The sequence below is a fragment of the Myodes glareolus genome, chromosome 2, assembly GCF_982192425.1.
Source record: "Myodes glareolus chromosome 2, mMyoGla1.1, whole genome shotgun sequence".
Lineage (NCBI taxonomy): Eukaryota > Metazoa > Chordata > Mammalia > Rodentia > Cricetidae > Myodes > Myodes glareolus.
Window position 1 is genome coordinate 50,081,932 of NC_142027.1, and position 27,238 is coordinate 50,109,169.

Here is a 27,238-nt window from a genome sequence, read left to right on the forward strand (position 1 = left end):
TCCACAAATTCATCAGTGTAGATGTATCATATTCTTGTTGTGACAGGATTGTTTGAATTCTGTTTTCCAAAATTTCAGTAGAAAACCCATGTCTTCTTTTTATAATAATTAAAATTAGTTCTTTTTGCTTAGCTGTTAATAGTTCCTTTGAAGTTATTTTGAATTTTCAAGGCAATTAGATTATTAGTCAACAATGATAGTTTAGCCTTTTGTCTTAATTATATGTGAAATCCAGCTTTATTAATTAGAATTTCTCAATCATTTAAGTGATCATTGTGATAAGATGCATACTTATTGATTATATGTATAGTAATGTCTCTATCATTGTTCATAGTAAAAATTAAAATAAATATACTTTGCTATGTTGATAAAGTAAATTAAAATTCTATTTTATTCGGGTATTAGAATTGTTTTCAAGGTTACATGCCAAGTATTGATAAATATTGTGAAACTCTAATCGAAAAACATGGAATTTTTCTTGCCATGTATTTTTAATTCAAATCAATTCATTGCACATTTATTCCACACTTGCTTTGTACCTGGAAGTTTTCACTAGGCATTGGAATTTAAGTACATTGGTCTTTCTCTTAAAAATAAGATGTGGTGATTTGGAAAATGAGAAGAAATAACTTAAGGTAATTGTTTTCTCATTGTTAAATAACTCTTGCATTATTAGAAAACAATTTAGATTTAGGAATTTATTAAGAAAAATTCTAAATTCTAAATAGTTATGTAATTTCTTAATGCCCCACTAAATTTATAAGCTCAATAACAAAGACTGCATACATTTTATATAATTAGGAAGCTAAATGTCTCATAGTCAATCCCTGTCTCATGTGAAATGACATGTGCTCTTTGAGGAAGTCACTTTTGCAAAACTGTGATTGGGTTTTAATGATCCTAGAGTCCTTTGAAACACCTGTGACATATCACTAGGTATTCAGACAATTGATGTATTTTGTACATCAATTAGTAATTGGTACTAATTTTATTGTTTCAATTTACTTTATAAAATGTATCCACTTTTCCCTTCTTGTGATATAACTTATCATACGTTTTATTTTATTTTTTAAAATTCTTTTATTTTGTTCATTTAGACAGTATTTGTAAATAATTTTTGTTTTTAAGCTACACCCTTTTGACTAGATTCTTCCCTTACAATTTAAACAAATAAAACTGTAAATCTTTGTAGAATCAGTTTTTATACATTATGCTTGTTATTATGAACTATAATATTGGAAAACTCAGTTCACATACTTAAAAAGAGTTTGCTCTATTTAGTTAGATGTGAGTAAGGAAAAATATAAAACAAATAGCAATGAAATATTTATACTTTACATTAACTAATATATCTAATCATTTTTGATCTTTAGCAAAAGTACTAAAACATACAAATTACCTGTTGCATATGTACCTTCCTTTGAAATAACCATTATTTCCACATAATCATTTTTTTACAATTATTTAATCCCTTGCTACTTGTAATTTTATAATGTGTTTCCAATATTTTACTTTTTATCTTTTGCTTTCGAACTAACTACACTGGTTAGAAAAGTGCATGTACATGAACCCACACAGTATTGGTATTAGTGGTGATAAGTCCTTACAAAATGACAATACTTTTGAGTTCAACTGAAATGTATATTTCTTATTTATATAATGTTTCTTTATTTTTCATAATTGTATTCTTACTTATTGTTAAACACTTTTATATATGTCTAAGTAAACAAAATGTAATTCTTTTCATAATAAAGGATGATGCTGCATAGAAATAAGATTAATGTAGAGTAAAATCTTTGCTTTCTTAATCTCTCCTTTCATTAAATAGCTTCTGCAGTTCAAAGTAGGAGAGGTCTTTGTGGTGACACAAAGTTAGTGTGTCTACCAAAGGGGATGCAAGCAGGAAATGTTGGCATTTATTAAAGGAGACTATTTTCATCTTTCAGACTTACATTCATTTTTTTATTCTATAGAGACAACCATTTTAAACTTCAGCATTCTTTATATATTCTTAAAATATTTTATTTTGTAAGATTTTATCCCTTCTCAATTTTAAGTACTTGCATCAAATAATACTTGTCACAAACCGCACTACTTGTCCCTGTGGAGCCGTTGTTCTCTGTTAATAATAAGTAATACTATTGATTAACACTAGACCTTCCCAACTTCAAGGTCTTTCTCAGCCACCAATTCACCAAACCTCACTATGAGTAAGGTATCATTGGTGTGAAGTCTTCATAAATGTAAATAAATTATGCACAGCACACTTCCTCTATTTATCCAACTTACTATATTGAAGCAACTGTCTTCATGGACCACAGATTGATATATTGTGTGTTTCTGTACTACACCAAAGTAAAAAGGGCATTTTATGAATGTTTAACAGAACCTACTTCATAACAGTTTTTGAAGTATTTTATGAATTGTAGATAATCTGAGCCATGGAATATGATGTAATTCTACATAACAGAGTTCATAGAAAGAAGATAACTCCTCAAACAGAATTGGTTTAGACTCCTGAGAAATATGCATTGGGACGTTTATAGCACTCTAACTTTGTAAGCATATCTCACATTTAATTGTGCATATTACTGTTGTAGTACTATAGCAAATATAGCAGGAATGAAAATACAGAAAAAGAGGATACTTTCTAAAACCATTTGTCTTTGCTGTAATACACTTTTTCATCTCTAAACAATTTAGGTTCAAATATGCCACTTTGTATCTCTTGGGAAGCAATTGCTAACTTCCATATTTTCAGAGAATATTTGTAGTATCTGCATGATGGTCAATTTTTCCTATACAAAATCAGAATTTCCTACAGGAAAAGATTAAATCAAACAAAATCTGTTCTGTAACAAGTTTTAATAACTTCTTCAAAGTTGATAATATCAAGCTTTTGGAACATAATGCTATTTGATTAATTATTATATTAACTATACTCAAAAAATAATTACTGTAGAAATTGTTCATTTTGAGCACATACAAATAGTAAGTAAGGTGAAGAGGCAATTCAGTGATTTGTAATATGTCAAACTTGGCAAAATCAAATTGGTACTATAATTTTTCTCACTGATAGCTAAAATATGTTTTATTAGGTAATCTGCTTACCTCATAATCCTGAGGGTCTCCCATGTTATAAACCTGATATGTCAGTCTCTGCTTGAGAGTCAAAATCAGGAGGATCCCTTTATCTTTGTGGCCAGGCCAATCAGCAAGCTCAATGTTTGATGGAAAATATTGTCTCAAAAAATAAAATGGAGAATGATTGAGGAAGATACGTGATATTTACCCCTGGGCCTGTGTTCACACACATAAAAGCACATACACACACAAAAAATGTATCTTGTTGAAATGGTACCTTAGATTGCAATAGTATGATTATTGTTGTGTAATCAGATTATTGATGCTTGTAATTATTTCTTATACGTGTCTATATTTTCTATCCCTCTTTTACCTTATAATTATTATTTATAATTATTAATTTTCCTCTTTGACAGTTGTATGCATTCATATAATGCATCCTAGTTACCCTTTCCCAACCATCTTCTCTCTCATCACTATCTCACTACTGCCCCCTCATATTCATGAAGTCTTTTGATTTTCTTTTTTTTATGAACCACTGCATTTAACAAGGGATGTCTGTGTGGCCTTGGGTTTTAAACTGTCCATCAGAGCTTTCTGAGCTTACCTGGAATACACCAGTGAAGTCAATGACTGCCTCTCTCCATTATTAATCAATATTTCTCAGGGTCAGGTGTGACCCAGGGAATCTCCTATCTTTGATGGACTGATGACAGGCCCAGATCCAAGTAAGGCAACTAAACCTGCTTTGAGATCATGATTGCAGTGACTATGTCATTTTTCTGAAGATATTCCTATCCTCCTGCTCTTAAATTCTCTCCACCCCAGTTCTGCAGTGCCTTAGAGCAGACCTTTGAAGTGTTTCATTTAGGGCTTGGCACTTAGTCATTACTTATTCAGCACATGAGCCTCTGCATTCTTCACAGTTCATTGCAAACAGAAACTTGTCTGGTGAATCTTGGTGTCGCATTTCTCTATGCATATAAACATGAATATTTAGAAAGCATTTCAACACCATGACTCTTTAGCTAAGTTCCCATCTGCGCCCAAGATCTCCTCTGCTATGGGGTTTTGAGTGGGTATACAGTACCCAGCATGAATGCCTTCCTGTGACTTGACCTTAAATCTGATAATAAAGTGATTGGTTATCACCATCATAGTCAATATTGTGTCAATAGACATATTTTGCTGGGCAAAATTTGTGTTGTTTGCAGGATTCACAGTTGACTAGGATCTTGATGGCTTTCCTCTTGGAACAGCCCATACAGTACCTTTTGTAACTATAAAAACCTGCCAGTAGGAAGGAGGCTTCCAGATCAGTTCCCACTTGACTTCTCTATATCTTGTAACAAAGGTTTGTGTTTAGCAATAGAGTCCTATCATCCAGTTCTGATGGGCAAGAATAGGAATGATAAGAGCTTATATTGTTCAGGGGGCAAAATACAAATTCAATAAATAACCTTTGTCATGAAAACAATGAGGTGAAGGTCAAATGGGGCAGACCCAAAATGTTGGCTTCTAGCCCTTCACACATGTACATTTGCCAACTCTCTCCCTCTCTCTCTCTCTCTCTCTCTCTCTCTCTCTCTATATATATATATATATATATATATATATATGTATATATATATAAAAGCAAAAAATAATTCTATTTGTAATATGTACATTTGGAAGCACTGAACTCTGACCCTCTATATTGAAACTTGTTGCAGGAGGGCCGCTTGTTTGTCTCAGCCGCTAAGAATCGGAATAATCACACAGAAACTGTATTAATTAAATCATTGCTTGGCCCATTAGATCTAGCTTCTTATTGGCTGACTCTTACATATTAAGTTAAGCCATTTCTATTAATCTCTGTAAAACCATGTGACTGTGGCTTACCTGCTAAAGTTCAGGCATTTGGTCTCCAGTGGGGCTGCAAGGCTTCTCTCTGACTCTGCCCTTCTTTATCCCAACGTTCAGTTTAGTTTTCCCCACCTACCTAAGTTTTGCCCTGCTATAGCTGCTAAACAGTTTCTTTATTCATTAATGATAATCACAGCATATAGAGGGAAATCCAACATCAGAAACTATGCACTATAAATACTAAGGCTGAAAGAGATATATTTACAGGAAGTTCTTCAGTGTATAAAAAGGATAACTATATAACACTGTGAATATTGTGGTAAATCGTTTCCATAAGAAAAAAAGGTATATTTTGTATGAACACTTTTTTTTTCTCAACATATTCTAATGATATCTGATTATGTATAATTTAGTATTTTCAGTGTTAAAAGATGTAGATCAGACAGATATTCTACTCTGGATTTTTTTAGAGTGTTTGTAGGTAAAACAAACAAACAAACAAACAAAAATCTCAGAAGGACTACAATTTTTATGAAGTTTTTCATATATTCTGTTCCTTAAGTTATTCCTTTGGCTGTCATTAGATGAATCTAAAATGTAGCTATTTTGTTACTATTAAAAACAACTATAATTTTGGGTTTCATTTGAGTCCCCCAATACAAAATGCAAAGCCTAACAAAATTCACAGCAGAAGAGATACACACCTATTTTACATGAGAGACCAGCCACAGAAGTTCCAATTTAGAGGACCCAAAATCCATTTAAGTACTTATCTCCATGGCCTGCCTAGTCTAAAGGTAAATGGGAGGTGGACGCTTTTCACTTTCATTATCTTGGTTTGGATATTGACTAAGTGATAACCATATCACACAGGGTAATAAGTTTCCATCATACTCCATGTTCTAGCTTACTCATATTTTGAGGACCATATGTGGTGTTTCAGGGTCTTATGAATTATATTTCTTATTTTCAAGTGGAAAAAGCAATCTTTATGGGTACAGGTTCTTAGAAAAAAAGTGAATAGCTATAGCTGTGACATCTTCTTGAGTCAAGGCTTGGTGAGGATTTCTCTGACATTTTGTAAGTGTGAAGCATTATTTTTGGTCCAGAAAAAAATCAGATTTCAGAACTAAAATTTTATACATTTTGTATTTCTCCTGCACTGAGTTTGCTGTTTTCTTATCCTTCTTGGTGTCTTTGAAGGACAAATTTTGAAATTTTCTAGAAACACATACTACATGTTTATTTAATCTTATGTGATATCAGTGATTTTTAAAATCTATTAATAAACATAAATGCCCTATATAAGTCTATTCTCAAGTGAACTTTATTGTGGATCTTCACTTAAAGCATTACGTTTATAGTAAATATTGTTCTGCCTTTCTATATATGAACTTCATAATTTATCAGTTTTTAATTCATATGGAGGTTATCCCCTTAATAAATATCATTAAAAGTATGCCTTGAGTGAAAATTAAGTAATGTGCATAAACAACCTATGAACTAATTAGGAGTTTGGTAAATTAACTAGATGCAAGTTTACTCTAAAAATCAATTTTCTTTTGGCATACCATCAACAGTGAAATTACAAAAATTCCATTTGCAGTATCATCAAAAATAATATTTTTTACAAAAACTGTTAAGCTAATTCTAACAGTTAAAAATGACACAATAGTTATCTTCCTTATTAAAAAGAAAACTAAATTAGATTATATGCACTATGTTATCTTAAAACTTACTATTGAAAGTATAGTAAGGAGGAGTTTAATACTGAGATGTAGAACAATGGGATGACATTAAGAGTCTAGAAAATTTAATCTTAGTTTTGTTCATTTGGCTCTTTTCAAAGGTACCAAGGCAATTTGACAATGCTAAGTATGCTGCAAAGACTACATGACTACTTATATTTTTTACATATGTCTCACAATTATAAAATTAGCTCAAATGAATCAGAACCTAAATTCAAGAGCTAGAATTATAAAACTTCAAGAAGATATTTTGGATGAAAATCCTCATGCCTTTGTTTTAGGCAAAAACAAAAAGCCAAAACCTTGATTTTTAAAATACATAAATTCCAGTAATGATTGGACTGGCAAGATAGGCCCACTGCTACAATAGTGGCACAAATGGTATAGAAGTAGTCAATCACTGTCTTATTGGATTTAATACTCACTCCAAAAGATTGATCCATTCTTGGTATTGTTAACGGGGCAAAAATTCATGACTTGGTAGGTCGTAGATCCTTGGGGGTTCCAATATTTTAATTTTCAAATTGAACATAGTATTATTATTCCCATAAGTTCCTATCTTTATACCCATATTAAAGCATCTCTCAACTGTCATTTTAAAGTTTCTTATTGCAGCAGATGGTGACTAATCCAGAGAACACCTTTTCCTCCCTAGATTCAGGGTCTTTCAAAGAATAGAGGGCAGACAGATTGTAAGAGTCAGAAACAGTGGACATCTACAGTGAAACTATTTATTGAACATGTTGGACAGTTGCACACACAAACTCACAGGGGTCATGACTGCATACACAACCTGCATAAGATGTGGCCAGACAAAATCTCAACCTCGATTTTCATCCCTGTCTGAGAATCTATTGATAGAGGCTGCTGAAGGAGGTTAAGTTTTCTTCTAAGATGCTGTTCCTGAGAAGTTATCCCATGTTCCAGTAAATGGTCCAACATACTTGCATTCACAACCAGCATTAATTAGACTGAGTGGGTTCATACAAAGACAGAGAGCACATGAAGTTGGAGGGAATAGGAGAGAAATTGGAGGGGAGGGAATGGAGAGTAAATTTGATAAACATTATATGCATGTATGAAATTTTCAATAGAAATATGCCTACAAAAAAGAATGAATCAATAACATGAACCCCAACACAATTAAGAACTTTTGAACTTCATGATAGAAGTGAAATGATAAGCCATAGTTAAGAAAATCGCTACAAGATTTTGAAGACATCATCAATCTATCATAATTGTTAATGTTATTTGTAAATCATAAACTATCTTCATAAAATAATATTTCACAGTATGATACAGAATCCAATTTAAACTGTGAATATTTTGAATAAATATTTCATGCAAGAAGAAATAGGAATTGCTGTAAACACAGAAAAAGATGCTCAACATGATTAACCCTAGGGAAAAGTAAACTTAAATCATAAGGTACCACATCATATTTTTATAGTAGTTATAGTTCTGTTTTTTAAAGGTAGTAATAAGTATTCATGAGGATTTGGAGAAATGGAACCCTCCCACATAGCTGGTGTCAATGAAGAATTTAATCCATTTTAAAAATGCTGGAAGTTTCTTAATTAAAAATAAACCAAGTCTTAGGACCCAACAGTTCCACTTCTAAGTGCTTTCCAAAGAGAAATGAAAATGTATATCCACACAGGGACTTTCATAAAGCAAATGCTCATGCCAGCATTATTCACAGTAGCCAAAATATGGGAGCTGCCTTACGTATTTTAAAAATGGGGTGCACTATACCAATTCCATTCATTAGATAAATATATGAAGGCAATTTGGATTGTGACAAGAATTTTGTCAAACTGGATTGTGCTTATGATTGTGTTACTCTGAATTTACTCAAAATCATTGATAGTAAGGATAAATACATTTATTGTCTTCTTGACACAATGTATGATTTCTTGGAAGTTAGTCTCAGTGAGGAATTTCCAAGATTAGTTGTGGGCATTAATGTGAGGAATTTCTGAATTGGGTTCATTGAGTTTGGAAGACTTACTATGAACTTGGACTACACAATTTTCTGGGCTGGGCCGCAGTGAATGCATTGGAGCAAGGGAGCTTAGTTCTGGCATGCGTGTATGGATTCGTTGTTCTTGTCTGGGGATGTGCTGGGTTTAGCTATTTCAAGTTGTTGCTCCTTTTGACTTCCCTGTTGATAGTAGAATGTAACCTGGCCAACACAAACCCTGTCTCTCTTAAGTTGTTCCTTTTTTTTTCTCAGTCTTTTCTGTCACAGCCACGGGACATGAGACGCAGACATATTTTCTTCACGTTTTCTACCACATAGTGCTAAAATAGAAGTTTGCTTATTAAGACTATAAGATGTCTGGTACCACATAACCAAGTAACCAAAGCCAATATCCTCAGTGATGTGCCATGTTGACATCATTTACTGCCCAATATTATAATAATACATCTTTTTGTATACATCTCTGGAACTCATAATTCTGGAAATTTATGAGAAATAAATTTATTTATAAGAAAATATTAGACAGATTCAAGTATAGTAACAGAATACAAAGTATTTTATCTTGTTCAAAACTGTGAAGGTAATGAAAAACACAAAAAGTTGTCATAGACCGAAGAAACTAAGGGCACAGCCATGCCGGTTGTCATTCTGAATGGGATTCTTTTAACAGAAAAAAGATACTGGTAACATATATATATATATATATAGTCATTTTTATGACATATAAAAAGAATTGGTAACATATATTATTTGACATTAACAGAACATTTACTAACATTAAAAGTCATTTCAGGTGTGAAAAAAGCCAACTATGTTTATTAAAAGTTATGTTCTAGTGACCCGTACTAAAGTCTCTATGGTTGAGTGCTTTGTTATCTGGGATTGTCTTTCAAATGATCTGGTCGAATAAAAACTGGGAAGGAGAGTCAGTGGAATTCACTCACCATACATTTTACCCTTCCACATGTTTGAAAGTTTCCATAATAAATTTTTAAAAGCAAATTCAATTGAAAAACAAATTTCACTATTTGCATCTCTGTTGACCACAGTCACGTCTTGTCTTTTAAGAGTCAAATTTGATGTGCATCAAAATTAATAAACCATAAAAAAACTTACTGAATGTGCAGAAAATACCCTGATCAAAATAAAATCAGGGCTGAATACTTGGGAGAACATTAGGAGAAGTGCTTGAGTTTCCAGACTCCTAAACTGCAGTGCTTCTTGTTCTTTCCTTGGAGCTCTGTGGTCCAGTGATATGCTGCTATCTCAATTCCTATCTGCGTGAAGATTTTAAAATGAAGTAGACTGTGGTCGGAAGCCACTCTTGTTCCTACTTAGTGCTCCTAGGATCTAAGTACTTCGCCACTGTGTCATTATTGTTTGAATCATTGCTTTCTTGGTGGCCTTGTGACTTGTAGCATGGGTCACTGTGAAATATCACATGTGCTGCTGCTCTGGAGCCCATACAGAATCTAGTGCATAGTTCAGAGCTGTGTGCAGAGAGACTCCTTCTCCAGGCTTTGTAATTTATGGTGATGTCACTGTATCAGTGATTATTGACTATAATCTAGAAATTCTCGTATTTTTGTTCTGATTAGAACATCAACCACTATTGTTAATTTTACTACTGCCGAAGATTAATTTTTAAAAAGATTTTAGAAGCCTGATGGTGGTGGTGCACGCTTTTAATCCCAGCACTTGGGAGGCAGAGACAGACATATCTCTGTGAGTTCGAGGACAGCCTGGTCTACAGAGCTAATTCCAGGACAGGCTATAAAACTATAGCAAAACCCTGTCTCGAAAAACAAAAAAACAAAAAAACAAAAAAAAATTAGAAACTGATACATAAGAAGAAATTTATTCTTAGTGAGGACATGAATCATAGATCAATTTTCAAGGTGGATTCAGTGTGCAGTTGTAAACATGGGAGTTGGAAGCTGTAAAGCCGAGAGTAGGGCCATGATAAGGTCCAGTCCTGATTTTCTGCCTCTCAATCTCAGCACCCTCAGAGTTATTTCACTTTCCTTAATGACCTGCCTTCAAACAGTTTCTACCTCACATTGTGCAGTAGGTGGCTCAGTGACTCAGTGACAGAGTTAATGGCTTGTTCAAGTGCAATGAAGAGGAGCAGTGTTCCTATCGAAGACAACTGGTCCCACTTCCAGGTCCATCTTTGGGCCAAAATATGTAGTCGCCAACAGTGAGTTGGCGACTGTATTTTTTGAGTTCTGGCGCAAAGCAAGATCCATCTGTTTTGCCCAGCCGTTTGCCTGAGTGCCACAGAATGGTCCTGTTATGAAGCTTATTTGTGGTCCCATTTGAGGTTAGGAATAATGTAAATAAACCTCAGTCCTCCTTTTGATGAATACAGCCCAGGAATTAAAAGTGGTGGTGTTGGTACTGTAAGTGAGGCTGTGTCTATTTTCTCAATTGTGCTGTTTTCTTTGGATAGAGAAACAGACATTTAAGAATGAGTTTGTCATCTGGAAGGATAGTTGTGACCAAGTTTCCCTCAACAGGATACAAGATGTTATTTTTGAGCTTCATTACCCTTACCAGAGAGAGAGACAGAGACAGAGAGGGAAAAGCCGGCAGAAATGGAGAAGAAAGCAAGTCACAGCACAGGAAGGGGGTGTGTGTGACTTAATGCTGACTGTTCATAATGAACTTTATGATTTTGAATAGTTGTGTTTACTGCACATCTGCTGGTTTGAGGAAAAGGAAATCTGATTGAACTAAAACTGACAGTAGTCAGTTAATACTTTCTATGTGTATATTCAGTCGGCTTTCTCTCACCTTTTGAGTCAGACAGTGATTCAGTTTCACTGACCACATGTTGTTGGTGAGAACAATACCAGTTGCAATTCAGATTTATCTACAAATGGATACTTTTTATCTTTCTGAATCATTTATCAGGGGTTATTGTTATTCCATATAATTTTTGAGCACAGTTATTTTTGTCAGTGTCTTTCATGAATGTTTGGTTGCCTTATAAGGATATATGTGTTCTCCCCTCCTCTCATTCAGTTGTCCCTGGTGACGCCTCCATAATTTCTGTCTTTACACTGGTGCATTTTTAGGCTAATTCAAGCATTTGAGAAGCAGAGGGAAAGTTTAGTTAGTCAGTCAGTAATTTTTTTTCAAAAATCTAATCCCATTCATGGCTGGGTTTAATATGAAATATGGGCAAGTTTGCATTTAAAATGTATGTACATCAAATAGACACATTGCCTAAGTTATTATTCCATATATTTCAAAGGAAAACAGGATTTGCAAGTGAGGACCAGATGCATTTTCTCATAATAGGTGCAATTTCAGGGGTGATTTATGATTATGATCTCATATGTGGAAATATTAAAATATTACTTTGTATTATGTGAGGGTCAGACATAAACCCAACACAATCGGTGCAACAAATATGCATTAAAAATGCTGTTTTAAAGTAAAATAAGGAAGATAATTATACTAGCTCCATTTTGTATTTAAAAGTATCTTTTTCTAAACACTAATGTGTTGTTTATTTGAAGCTAAAAATAGAAATGAGTTAATGTAGTATGTTGTGATTCTTTTATTACTATTGTTTGTATTTGAAGAAAAGATTGAAAAATAAACAAAGTGTTTTAAGCCCAAACTTGTGGATACAGTTGGAGAGCTGAATGCCTGGATTCTTAGTTTGATGATACATAGAACCAGAAAGTTAAACCAGGATGTCTCATTCAAATCCTTATGATTTTCCTGTCTTACACTGATGATGATATGGAATAGGAAGTACAGTATGACATGAAGTAGGGCACACAAACATCCCATAATATAATTCCGTGACCATTTTGCCTTTTATATTGCTAACTGTGCTTGTTTACCTCTAGTTTCCAGCCCCTTCCCCACGGGTCAGTCATTTGTAACCATAGATTAGTATTTTTCCCAATTTATTGCAGTCATAGTTTTTCTTCATCATGGATATTCAGAGCCATAGATTTTTTTCCTATGGACTTAATATTTTCCATACTCTTTGGATTGTGAAATTTTTCTTTAGGATATTTTTCTTTAAATTACTTAGATTGAAACTGAATTTACTCTGGAAGTTTCTGGCCATACCACTATGAAGTCCTCAGTATGGAGGGAGGGTTTTCTTTTTTTTTCCAGAATTACCTTTGTTTCCTCTTTAGATTCTTTTATTTTCATTAAGAAACTACTCTGGGAAACGGTTTTTTTTTTCTCTCCCTCTCTTTCTTTCTTTTTCCCCCTTAACAGGAATAAAAAAGCTCCGCTTGACTGATAATGCATTGCTTTGGATGGGGAAACATTATGAAAGTTTAATTTTTAATTAAATCTGAAATACCAATTATAACTGAAAGAGATTTTAACCTGTTTCTTTTCAGACTGCCTGAAGTTGTATTCTGAGACTGAAATCACAGCACCTTAAAAACAAAGATTGAGCGGCGCTGTGCCCTGTGAGTAGACGCCTCCCGCCCCTTCCTCGGTGCTTCTGTGACCACCCCACAAAGGGACAAACCTATCGTAGTAACCGACAAGAGGGAAAAATCTGAATGTCCCTGAAGAAATCTATCCTTAAATGATTTCCTTTTTAAAAAAGTTATTGAGCTCAGTGTTTCTGGGTGTCTTTTATTCACTCGAAATTATGAAACCTTTCTTTTGAATTTCATTAGGGAGGGTGTCGCCCACTGTGCATCAGCACAGAGACACACACCCTCTCTGGAGAGCTTTGTGCATTTTATACCACACTCTTAAGAGGTAAAAGAATTCTTTTGAATCAAAGTAGATTTTGTTTTCTTTAGTGATGTCGCTAGAAATTTTTAGTCTTTGTGTCAATGAAAATGAAAGGTTCATGATGACATCATAAGATTCTATAGCCTTGAAGATTTTTGGGCAAACCTAAGTAAAAATGCATAATTCCCTTGTGTGCGTGTGTTCCCCATTCTGCTATGAAGCAGTCAAAATAGCACATCTTATGTCTTCCCGTGAGCTACAAGGCTGTCTCTCAGAGCCCCATTGTTCCATAAATGCATGTCAGAGTCTACCACAGTCTGCTCTACCCTTATTTAGCTGCTGTTTTGTCAATGTACTTGGAAGAACAATTAACATTTGGGATTTCAATGTCTGAAAAACAGGCAGTGAATAGAACTGGAGCAAATAAAAGATTCAGATGCCCAGGGTAAGAAAACAGAAGCTCATAGTTGGTGGAAGAGAGAAAGAAAATCACTTTAATGCTGCATTCAGAGTTGGAAAATACTGAAAGGAAAGATCTTTATCATATTTTAGATCAAAATACAAATTTTAGCAATAAAATCCAGGTTTATTATGCCTTGCTAAGTTTTACAGCCTGATGTTTCTGTCGAAGTCTAAAAGCACCATCCCTTCTACTGGAGTGCTGGGTGTGGGGTCTCCTTACTGTACCCCTGCTTCCTCAGTACGCACCATCTCTTCTGTTGTAGTGCTGGGTGTGGGGTCACCTTCCTTCCTGCATCCCGGCTTCCTCAGTGTGCACCATCTTTTCCGTTGTAGTGCTGAGTGTGTGGTCTCCTTACTGCACCCCGGCTTCCACAGGTAGGGTCCCCACACAGAGAGTAGAACTACTTCCTCCATTTTCACTTTGCTTCACTACAGTCTGAAGATAGGCCTGAAGCTTGCATGCCTGCATCTTTTGTTAGAGTTCTGTTAAATTCTTTTTTGTTTATGTGTTTTGTTTTTGAGAGAAGTGACACAGGAGGCACTTTGGCAACTTGGGTTTGTTGACAACCTAGACTAAATAAATAAGTAACAGTTGCTAATTTTGTCATAATTTTAACAGTTCAAGCCTACAAACACTAAGGTCTCTGAAAGTAAGGATTTGTTCAGATTTTTCCCCAGTACTTATCACAGTAATTGATAATCACACACACACACACACACATACATACACAAAAAAAACCCAAAAATAAAACAAAAAAACCTATTGTTTGCAGAACAATTATACAAGTTTTTGAAAGTCAGAGATTTGAGAGTATTTACTGTGCAGAGGAATCAGGTAAAGGTTTTCGCAGGTAGAAAAACAATTATAAATAATTTGCCATAGACCATGCTTCCGTTCATATCAGGTGGGGCATCAGCCTCTTACTCTTTCATCACCGTGCTAATTTACACTTGATTTCCTGGCCCGGAGAAGAAGTATCCATTCATATACATTCTATTGGTCTGTGAAATAGTCTTCAGTAATTTTCTCTCTAAGTCCTGTGTTATTTCTGATGTAGTAGAATTGACTCTGATCTGCCTGGTTGGAGGGCATTGGCCACATCGTCTCTCGTGTTGACTGTACGTACAGCAAACATTTGAGGGAAGTGAAGCAAGTGTTGCTGTGAGTACTGGCTTAAGAGGACAGGAACTTGAGAAGTTACTGTGAGCAAATCTTTTCATTGAGGCAAATATCAGAACCAAATCACAATCCCAGTAAGACTACAGTATTTTTTAGAACTCAGATCTGGTTTACCTAATATTTCCAGTCACCTCTCCCTAACTCTATTTAAGAATTTTTTTCTGAAAGGAATTCTTTTTTCATTTTTGTGCAGTCTGCTTTCAGTGATTCAAATTAAGGCTCTCATAAAATTTAAACTCTGGGGGAAAACTGAATTGATACAATTTAGGCCTGGTCAATTGTGTTAGAATATTGAAAACCATTTAAGATTATCGATGTTCCTCATAAATTATTCCACATTTTTTTTAAGGCTGGAAACCTGAGGTAAAATTGATGACAGGGAAATAAACTGTCATAAAACATAACAGCAGTAAGGAATGTAAAATAATGGAAGTCTGACTTCTCATTCTGAAACCAGTAAGTTGAGGCACAGGTAGTGCATTCAGGCTATGACAACCATACTGATGACAAAGATAGACCATTCCTCAACATGTAGACCTGACAGAAGATCACACCTGGATGCCGAGCTTCCAGCATTCCTCTGAAGGCAGTGTAAGCAATGCTTTCGGAGAGACAGATCTTTTTGATAATTTTGAGAGTTATTAACTATTTACCAATTAACCCAAAATTAATGAATAAAGCAGTGCTCTGAAACTATTATCAAAACTTTTTTTGTTAGCCCTACACATTTTGTGCCCTGTGGTCTTTATAGACAAAATTTATTGGTTCACTTAATACTCATTTTAGTGATTGATGAAGATAGTTCACTAGAAATTTCCATAGTAATTTGGCTCATAGTCTTGAGAATGAAGCCTGTATACCAATTCAAAATTGCCAGCAGTGTGCATAGTGTCAAAGGTTGCTGTTGTCAGATGCCATTCCTCTGAAAGAATGTTTGTGGTAGGAATAAAATAAATTTAAATAATTTAAAATGAATTAATTATTTTTTTAGTTACCCTCTTTGAGAATGAGTATGCATTTTATTTTATTTTTTTAAGTTTATTTGTTTATTTATTAAAAATTTCCACCTCTTCCCCGCCTCCCTTTTCCCTCTCCCTCCCCACCTTCCCCTCCCTCTCTGGTCTTAAGATCAGTCAGGGTTCCCTGCCCCATGGGAAGTCCAAGGTCCTCTCCCCTCCATACAGGTCTATAAAGGTGTGCATCCAAACAAACCAGGCTCCCACAAACTCAGTCCATGCAGTAGAATAAAAACCCAGTGCCATTGTCCTTGGCTTCTCAGTCAGCCTTCATTGCGGTAATTTATGTCACCCTGCTTTTATTAATTCTATAATTTAACAATCCAAAGAGGGAAGCATCAGAACTTATTTTACCCAGAGTCAGCTCCTAGACCCATGTTTTTGTTTCTTAATTTCATATTACCACACCCATGTCTTCTACTCCTGGCCTTGAAGTTGTTTGAATAACTGGATGCAAAAAGTTAATGGCCTAAGATTTGTGTCCCAACAAGATGAAACAGATGTGCTTTTACAAGTACCCATGGAAGCTTTAACATACAGAGAAAAGGAGATCATAGCATGAGAATGTCAGAATAGAGTTCTAGATGTGCTTATCAACAAACTTGTCTCTTCAAACTTCTCTTTCTTCTTTATAATAATCAACATTTATTATATACATCCTGATAACAAACATGTTACCAGGGTCATTAATACCTTTATTGTATAATTAAGGGGTTTTAAATCTATTTGGTAAATCTCCTAAAAAAATGGAGTCATTAATTCATTCGTCAACTACGTTTGATGTTAAGAATATAGAAATGAGTTCCAAAGTCTGAGGTTAATTTCTAAATTCTTAAAGAATCAGACATTAATTTAGTACACAGATAATAACAAAATTACAGATTGTCTCCATGAAAAGAACTGTTTATTTAAGAAGAATATGAGTGAAGTAAATCTAATTTTAATACTCACTAAAGTGTTGGGTTTTTTTTCTGAGTTTGAAGAGAGTTTGAACCTCTAAAATTTAGGACTAATAGCTTAGGCCACATTTTCCATATGCAAAAAATGAGAAGAATGCTGACAACCTTATGAGATAAGGTCAGGTTCATTTCTTTTTAGTCAATAATTATTAAAGCCCTGTTGCAGGTTAATTTACTTTTATTTTTCTGTTCTTTATATACATAAAAAATATATACTAACAATATGTTTCACTCCTATACTCCATTTTTCACTGATAAACCTTAACCTTATCTTTAAGGATGGTTATATTTTATCGTATACAATTACAAGAGGCCTAGAAGCAATGAAAGCCTTGAAAATTGTTACTTTCTACAACTATGCTAAATTTCTAGATTGAAGAACAAATCAGATAGTTTAGAAACAGGTTGCATTAATATCCTAGGAAGTCAATAAGCAAGAATAGAGATACTTATGTGTTTTCAGAATATTGTATATCATCCTTTTCAGTTTACACACAAAGAGAATATTAATAGTAACCATAGAAAAGTAGGTTATACTCTAAAGAAAGAAAGTCTGTCTTAACTCAGAAGACATTATCATTAGAGAATACTACAACAGCAAAGAACTTTAGGAATTTTTTTAAATAAAAATCAGGCCTAGAATTCTTATAACAGTTAACTATACGGCCATCTAATTGGTCAATTATTAGCTTAAGTGGGAAAACTGGGCCTGTGAACCCCAATTCTCAGCCATATTACTGCATCCAAGCCACCTAATAGATGATGCAAGTCTTTCCCATAATCCCTTCACAGTCTTGGGTGAAAGGGGACCGTTTGTACAAGAGACAAGTTTGTGCAGAAGCCCCAGTTAATGGATAAAGGAATAGTATAGGTGCCTCCCATTCTCTTTACTTCATGTACCAAATGCCTTCTAAGAGTTGACTGTCACCATTGCTACGCATACTCTGCAGCTGCTCAGCAAAGAACCCTTTTCATGTTGTAATGAAAAAACTGAGCCCCGGGAAGTTAAGTACATACAAGAACACAAAGTTAATATGTGAGTCTAACAGATTCCAACACTGGGGATCTCTTAATATTTTTATCTTGTGCGCTTTGGTACCACCTCAGCTGATATGATCACAGAAATCATTATATCCTTACTGGTCTTAATGCCTTAAAAACTGAAAAACTGCTAAGAAAGTAAAATGCTGATTTTACAAAGTATGTTCATTCCACATAAAACTAACACATCGAACTCTTCCATCGCATCAGAGCATCATGTCAAAGTAAATTACCTTCAGAAACCATGTATCATAGTGAAATCTTGAGCCAACATTCACACAGTCTCCACTTGTTTGTTTTTCTGCTTGTGAAATAGTGTTTCATGTACTCAGAGGATGTCAAACAACTTTCTATGTAGACAAGACTGACCTTGAACTTCTGATCCCCCCTGCCTCAGTGTTCCACATGCTAGAGTTACAAGCATGCCCCAGCCTGCCTGCCTTTTTCATCATCTAACCCAACACTGTGACTACTTTTCCGGATGCTGTTTAGTTTACTGTGGTCTACATAGTATGGCCACTTAGCTTATAAAGAACAATAGTCATACATTTTTTATGTACTTCCCAAGAAGAAGGAATGTTGAGAGAATGTCTTTAAAACTGAACTATGTTATCATGTTTGCAAGCAAACATAATAGTTTTATGTTTTCTTCATTGGGAAGTGAACTGATAAGACTGGCTGGTACATCTCTGAAGTTTCTTAACTCATTCTTTGTGCTCAACATCCAAATCATATCACAAAAGATGGTGCCACTAACCTGGAGCCCATGTAAAATAACTTTGAAAAGTGAATAAGAATTTAAGTAACTGTGCTAATTAAAACAATAAAAAGGAATAATTCAAATGATTTAATATTAAAATGTATTTTTATTAGATTTTCTTTTTCAGGATTAACTTATTAACATTATTAGAGATTGTGTGTGTGTGTGTGTGTGTGTGTACACTTTACAGTAGGTGTAAGGTTAAACATTATAAAAATGTGAAACAAAAAACACTGAAACACAGCCGAGAAGAGAATATCATGAGAGGTGAAATTAGAACTGAGGAAGTTGAGGTAGGAAGACAGTGAGTTTCCAGTCAGAATGGGTGAGATATATAGTGAGATCCTGCCATTAAAAAAGGGGGGAGGATGAGAAAGGAGAGAGAAGGAGGTAAAAACATTTTTAAAAGTAGGACATCTAGAGGGGCACACACACACACACACACACACACACACACACACACACACACACACTGGCACCTCGTATCCCTTAAACCATGATCCTGAATTTCCTTTCGTGTACCACTTTTGCAGCAATGATTATTCTTGTTTCTGAGGAACCTATTTGGATTTCTTGATTTGAGCAACTATCCTAAAACCATTGTCACCGGTCAATAACAGCAGATCAGGGAATGATGTGCAGCATCAAATGTAGAGCCATCTATAGTACTCAGCCTTCCAGAGCTGCTGCTGTCCTTACTGCCTGAGTCAGACATCTAGATTTGTGTTCCCATGAAAGCCCCTGAAGATTCTTTCCCTCTTCACAGCGTCTCAGTTAAAATCACTCTTCCTGCTTTGCAGAAGGGATCGTTGTTGTTTGCCTCAGCATCTATTTTGTGATGATACTATTAGCCCTACATCAGAAAGTATACTGATTTCAAATTACAAAAACAAACAAAAACAAAAACAAAAAAAACCAACTTATTTAAAATTTTTGGTTTCCTCCACAAGAAAAAGAATTTTTACAATAACTTTATATTTTGCTAAAAATCTAATTCTGGTACAGTGTTTTGTTCTCAAAAGAATTTTAAATGGAACAACAGTTTTAATAAGAGAAAGAAGACAGGTTACCTCTTCTGTTCATGATTGAAAAGAAGCAATTAGGAAAGAACTTTTTGACCCTTTGAAACAGCAAATTTCCAAGAAATTAGGCACATGTATTTTCATAAGGAGTAAAGCTCTGCATTTCGGTTCAGGTTGTCCCACATTAACTTTAAATGTGTCTTCATGTCCCACAAGGCAATCTGAAAACTCCATTCTGAGTCACCTGGGAGAGACAAAGCAGGCCTTGATGAATCTTGATTCTTCCTGGGGAAGACTAATGCAGAATGAAGCTTGTGCTTATATGGATTCTCACAGCTATAAATTATTTCCCAAAATTGCTCCAAAGGCATTCAAGAATATAAATAATCAGGTATCAGTATTGGAAGTATTAGGACTAGTATTAGCAGATCCAAATGTTTACCAAGGTGTTTTTACTTTGTGCTAAATGTACTAATTTAACCATGTAATTTTGTGCAACTGTGTTGTTGCTTTTTCTAAATTCTTAAATAATTTAAATACTGTAGAGTTTAATTTTCTGATTAGTAATGCTTGCATTAAATTATTGTTGCTCTCAGCTTTGTGAATTTTTGGTGTTTTTAAGTCTTACAGATTAGGGCTGGTAAGAACATCCTTCAGAAAGTTCAGGGGCCTAAAAAGACCCTGGCAGTTTAGTAAGTTCACTTAGACTCATTCAATTTAGAAAGACTTGTCAGTAAAATTTCATACACTGGGCCTTGGAAGAAATGGAAAAATATTTGGCATGGTATGAAATGTTCTTGTGTTGAGTAACAACTGATACTAGCAAACTAAATGAGACAGTGACAATGTGATGCTCTCTACATCATCACTGCACAGTTACCACTGCGGAGGCAGCAGTTGTGACCAAAAGCAAAGCGTGAGTAGACCATCTGGACACTTGTCTCTGTCGTGCCTGAAGTGCTGTCTTAACAACATTTTCCTTGTCTGTCGAGGGCACTTTCCATCATCTTATACACAATATGATGGGAAGAAGTCAGATGACATGGCTGAAATATTTAGAGTTCTATAGAATTAGCGTGGTTAATCAATGTCACAGATACAAGTAAAAGTAAAGATCACTTAGTAGTTTTAGGAGTAAGTGCTTTTTTCGGATCCTTTATTGGTTTGAAATGCCTTTGTGTTTAGGCAGCCATATAAGGAAATACTCTGTTGCTACTAAGAGTTATTCACATATTGGAAACAATGACTGAGTTGAAGTGAGATATTACTTATTTTAAATATTTATTTTTAAATGATGCTACAATAAACTCTGAAGTTTTTCTCAAATTAAAAAAATCACAACTGTTTACTCTCTTATTAGGTGCTAATTTTCCTGAGTAGAAGTGAAAGTCATTAACTGATTTTTCTTTCTTAGTCAGTGATAGGGCACTGGTTAAGTCTCCAGTAAGGGTTAGGCATCCTGTAAAAATTTTGTGTGCCAAAGTAAGTTTAATAAGTAATAATTTCATTAATTCAACTACATACTTAAAATTATTAAAGATTACACAGACATAAGAAAAAGAATGAATTCTATATAGAGAGCTATTGACCTTTAAGAATGATCACAGTTTATGAAAAGAATAAATATTTTGGGCAATTAGTGTTTTAAATAAATGTATTTTATGCATATATGTCCCTATGAAAAGTGGTACAGACACTTTCCACCATGTTCTTTCCTTTGGTTGTCACAGAATTCACAACAAAAAAAGGACTTGGAGAAAATTGCTTAGCTTTATTTTAATATTTTATTATTTAACTAGTTACAATGGACATCTATTACTAAAGAAACACATATTTTATATTACTTTCTCTTTACTTTTTTAGAGGGGGGATGAGAAAAGTAAGCTACATTCAGAGGTTTTAATTTCACTTGTGTTCCTTCAACTTGCTTAATACAAAATAAAATAATCCTGCAAATAGATTGATTCTTTCATTTAGCAAACACTCCCTGAATCTAGACTGGTGCTGATTTTCTTGTGAACAAGTATTAAAAGGAGTGTGTGTGTGTGTGTGTGTGTGTGTGTGTGTGTTTGAGAGAGAGAGAGAGACAGAGACAGAGAGAGACAGACAGAGACAGACAGAGAACATCTGAGTTTTTCTTAGTTCACAATCATCCATGGAACCACAGAAACTAATAATTGCTCAATCAAAAGTAAATAAAACTAATTTGCTTCCTTGATATGATTTATGTGACTAAATGACTTATTCAATGTGCATAGCAATTTAAAAGTTGTTTTTCTTGTGCATTGATCATCTGTCCATTATAGCCACTACCAATCTCTTTTTCTTCCCTTGTCTCTCTGGTGACTCTCAATGCCCTCCTGAAGTCTGGTAGGTCCACTTCCCTGCCCAGTTGAGCTTCTTCCTGGGCCAGTCTTTTTTTTTATTGTTTCTGCTGTAAATTTTATGAATTTTATGTTCATTTATCTATCATTAATTAATAAATAAGGAAGAAAATACAAGAAAAAAATCTAAACTATTAAATTTTAGATACAACATGGATTATTAATAGTAAATCTATTTGCCTCACCCAGATATTTTGCTTGACTTGATCAGGTATGATTGGGTCTAGCCTTCTAATAGACTCTTGTAGGAAGCAAACTCTCACATGAGATTTCCCTCTGTATGCTGTGATTACCATTAGTGAATAAAGAACTGCTTTGAGCCTATAGCAGAAAAGGGAGGGGTAGAGCAGAGCTAGGCAGGGAGGACTGGACTGAATGCAGCAAGAAAGAAGCACAATCAGAGAGAAGCCATGAAGCCACCGCCAGAGACAGACGTTGGAAACTTTACCCGGTAAGCCACAGGCACCTGGCAATGCACAGATTAATGGAGATGGGTTAAACTGATATGTAAGAGTTAGCCAGTAAGAAACAAGAGCTAATGGGCCAAGCAGTGATTTAATTAATATGGTTTCTGTGTGATTATTTCAGGGCTAAGCAGCTGGGAACTAACTAGCAGCCTCCCTCCTACAAAACTCTTATTCTAAATTCAGTTAATTCAATTTAGTATGCAGCTCCATTTAAAAAAATGACTTCTCTGAGTAATGACTTCCTTTTCCTACAGAAACTAACATGGTTTTATTGCCAGAAACAGTACATTTCTAGGTATCATTACATATATATTCATGTGACATACACACCAACACACTTAGCTAAAGACCAACTACAATATGTAATTTACTAAACATAGAACTTACTGTTACAGAAGTAACTAGTTAGATACAAAATATGACTGACCAGACATAAAAAGTCATTTTTAAGCTACTGTAAATAAAATGTATTCCTAAAATATGCCTTAAGTTTGGCTAACAGAGTTGATAGGCAAAAGATAGAAACAACCCCAATGTCCATCTGTGGACAAACAGATAAACAAAAGGTATACACCTTAGGGCAACATTTAGTCTTAAGCAGAAATGAATTCTTGCATATGCTACAACATGAGGAAATGCAAAACAAAATGCTAAGTAAGTGCACGGCTTGTGAGCCAGCCACACAGAGTCAAATCTTAGATGATTTCATGTACATAAGAAATAACATGCTCACATTAATAGAAAGGAGAAATAGAATACAGATTTCTGAGACCTGGGAGGGGAAAAGGGATGTTTGCATGTATGGTTAGAGAGATTTAGTTTGGGTAGTTAAAAAAAAAAATGGACCTGAGTTTTTTTTTCTTGTTCTTCCTCCTTCTGCCCCTCATTTGGACCATGGGGGGCTCAGTCCGGTGCTCCAATGTGGGTCTCCGTCTGTATCGCCATCCATCGTCGGATGAAGGATCTATGGTGATAAGCAAAGTCTTCATCAATATGGTTATAGGCCAAGGCCGGTTCAGGCACCCTCTCCTCTGTCCAGAGAACAATCTGGGGATCTCTCCTTGGACCTGGGATCCCATTTATAATCAAGTCTCTTGTAAACCCTAAAATGACTCCCTTAGTTGAGAAATATTCTTCCCTGATCCCATATCCATCCTTCCTCCCTCCCCCCATCTCAGTCCCCCGAGTTTTCCACCATTCCTCCCCTACTCCCAGGACTGCGAGGGGTGCGATCACCCACTGATACAAGGGGACTGATCTAATGAGAGTTCACAAAGGCCAGTTGTACTGGGATTGAACGAGCATGTGATCCAACCAGATTTTCTGAATGTGGCCGGATTCTCTGAATGTGGCTGGCCAGGAGCCTTTCTGAAAAGCCATTGACAATGACACTGGGACTTGTTTCCTCTGCATATACTGGATTTTTGGGATCCAGTCTGTTTGGATACTCACCTTCCTGGACCTGGAGGGAGGGGGGAGGAACTTGAACTTCCCACAGGGCTGGAAGCCCTGACTGCTCTTAGGGATGGAGAGGGAGGAGGAAGGGAAGGGGGGCAGTGGGAGGGTGTTGGGAGGAGGGGCGGAAATGGAAATTTTCATAATTTAATAAACTTTGAAAAAAAATAAAAAAATAAAAAAGTAAAAAAATAGTGGACATGAATGTATGAATGTTTGAGATGGTTGCATGACAATGTGAATATATTTAAGGTCTCTGAACCACTCATCTAAAAACAATTAAGATAGCAAGCTTTATGTTATATTTTTCCATGAAGGAAATATATTTGAAATTATTTTGAGTTTTAGTGAAAGTGGAATGTAATGTTTCAGAAGAAAACTGAGCTGTATACTACGGAGAACCATTAGAAGAGTTTGGGAATATAATAATTTATTAGCTTGAAGAACAGTCTCTACTTTGCTGTTAAGATCTGCTGTATTTAGGAAATAGAAACACTAATATTCCCCTTCATTCACAAACAGTAATGACTGTAATAAACTGTGAGAGACTCTAGTTTAGAGAAACAAAGAATTCTTTCAAACGTTCTCTTTGGTCACATGATGGTAAATGTATGGAGGTTTCTTCTTCAGTTTTTTACTTCTTACCAATTTATCTTGTTGCTAGGGAAAGCCAAGCCTTATTTGTAAGAGGAGGCTCAGCCCTGAAATAATCACACAGAAACTGTATTAATTAAATAACTGCTTGGTCTATTAGCTGCAGTTTCTTATTGGCTAACTCTTATATGTTAATTTAACCCATTTCTATTAATCTTTTTATCGCCACATGGCTGTGGCTTACCAGCTAAAGTTTTGGCATCTGTCGCTGGCAGGGCTACATGGCTTCTCTCTGACTCTGCCCTTCTCTCTCTCAGCATTCTGTGTAGTTTTCCCAGGCTAGCTCTGTTATCCTATAGCTCTGCTATAGGCCCAAAGAAGTTTCTATATTCATTAATGGTAATCACAGCATACAGAGGGAATCCCACATCACTTATTGAAGTTCATATTTCTCCAGAAATTCTATATGCTATCAATTGATCCTTTTGTTTCCTAGATATGTCAAATGTTTTCTGTTCACTTCAGAAATCACGTAGTAATCATTTAATATAGCATTAGTTGGAATTCAACATATATATATATATATATATATATATATATATATATATATATATATATATTCACACAATAACCACCATTACTATCAGGACACAAAACAGTTCTTTTACCCCAAAGAGCTCTCAGCTCATCTCCATTTTTGTTCCTACCACTTACCCTAGACAGCTGCAGGTCTCTTCTTATCCTTTTTGTTTTTCAGTAAGAGAATTGTTATGTATGTGAAATATAGCATGGAACCTTCTAAGAAAGACTTACTATACTCATTATGTTGTCAAATGCCAGCAGTTTCTGTCCTTTTAATTTCTGAGTAGCATTTCTTTGTAAGGATGGACCTTAGAATATTTAGTCAAACATTCATGAAAGGCAGTTGTAGTTTTCCATTTGGAGCAATTATGAATAGAACTGCTATAAAATTTTCATATATATATGCATAAAAACTAGTTTTTGTTTGTTTCTGAATGGTAATATTCAAGGGTAGGATGTTATATTTATGTATGTATGCCTCAATACCACACAGCATTTTTACTAAGTGACTGCACCATTTTCATTTCCACCAGTGATGTAAAAATTCCAGGTGCTTCATATTCTTGTAGCTCCTTGTTATTGTCTGGATGGTTTTCTTAGTCATTGTAATATGTGCAATAGAAACAGCTTTTTCTTTTAGGTTGTAAAAGATAATGTAATTTGGAGGCTGTCATCATTCCTACCTCCCATCTGTAGAACTTTTCTACTCCTGTACTATTAGTGTATTTCTGATACCATTTTCTATTGCATATATATACTCTTCATGTAAGTAATGCTTTTCCTATGAATTTTATTAATTTAGTTTTTCAACTTTTTAAAAAATGAATGCCTAATAACATGGCCTCTCTGTATTTAAATTCTAATGTGGTATTATATGTAATATATTTAATATTATTATCAATATACATATAATATGTGTGTATGCATACATATATATAATTGATGTAAAAATAATGCACTAATTTAATTATATTTTATTGAACATTTATTTACAGCATTTCACCAAGTTAGGTGAAAAAGACATAACAAGAATGTAGTGTATACAATTATAGTTTTTTAAAAATATTTATTTATTTATTATGTATACAGTATTCTGTCTAAGTGTATGCTTGCAGGCCAGAAGAGGGCACCAGACCCCATTACAGATGGTTGTGAGCCACCATGTGGTTGCTGGGAATTGAACTCAGGACCTTTGCAAGAGCAGGCAATGCTCTTAACCATCTGAATCATCTCTCCAGCCCCCAATTATAGCTTTTTGAACTTCTAATGATGAGGAAAGTTTTGTATAGTGTGTATTCACGATGGTAAAATTCTTTGTGTTCGGTATATGCAGTGTTTAATGAGTATAATCTCTTTTTATATTTTTGGAAAATTGGAAATAGGTTTGTGGAAGTGAGTACAACTATGCTCAGGACTAGAGGATAGTGGTGGCAGTTATAAAATCTCTATCACAGTGCCTCATGACTAATAGATGTCCATGTGTTCTTAGCAATTTTTTCCAAATTGAAAATTTTAACCTTATATTGTATCTTATTAGGATTTACCTCTATCTACCAATTTTGGCAAAATTGTTGTTTTAACAAATACTTGACTTTGCAGAACAGCATGATATAATACATTTGATCATTATCTTTATTGCTATAGGATACTGTACACTGACATAAAGTTCTAATTTGATCTTATAATCTCTAAGAGAAGTAGCATATTGATATACTCTATTTATATGTTAGTTCCAACTGTTTATGTCCATAACCTTCTAGATTTTCTCCAAACATACTGATTCGTCTCTGGTTAGCATCTCTTCTAGTGCTCCATTGTGCTTCCTAGACATGCTGATCAAATCCAATAACTTTATTTCAGGCTGTTGACTTCAAGATTTTTATCACAAAATTCTACCATAGCATCTTAACTAACTTCAAACTTATGA

At 34.7% G+C, this 27,238-nt stretch overlaps 1 protein-coding gene across 23 annotated transcripts in view; it reads left to right on the top strand.

Moving 5' to 3' along the window:
* Positions 1–27,238, top strand: part of Zbtb20 (zinc finger and BTB domain containing 20) — a 758,948-nt gene that overhangs the window by 309,064 nt on the left and 422,646 nt on the right. For all 23 annotated transcript variants that reach the window (XM_087900141.1, XM_048422822.3, XM_087900155.1 and 20 more), the window contains one exon: positions 13,041–13,112. The gene's annotated coding sequence lies outside the window, so the exon portion shown is untranslated. The remainder of the gene's footprint in view (positions 1–13,040; positions 13,113–27,238) is intronic.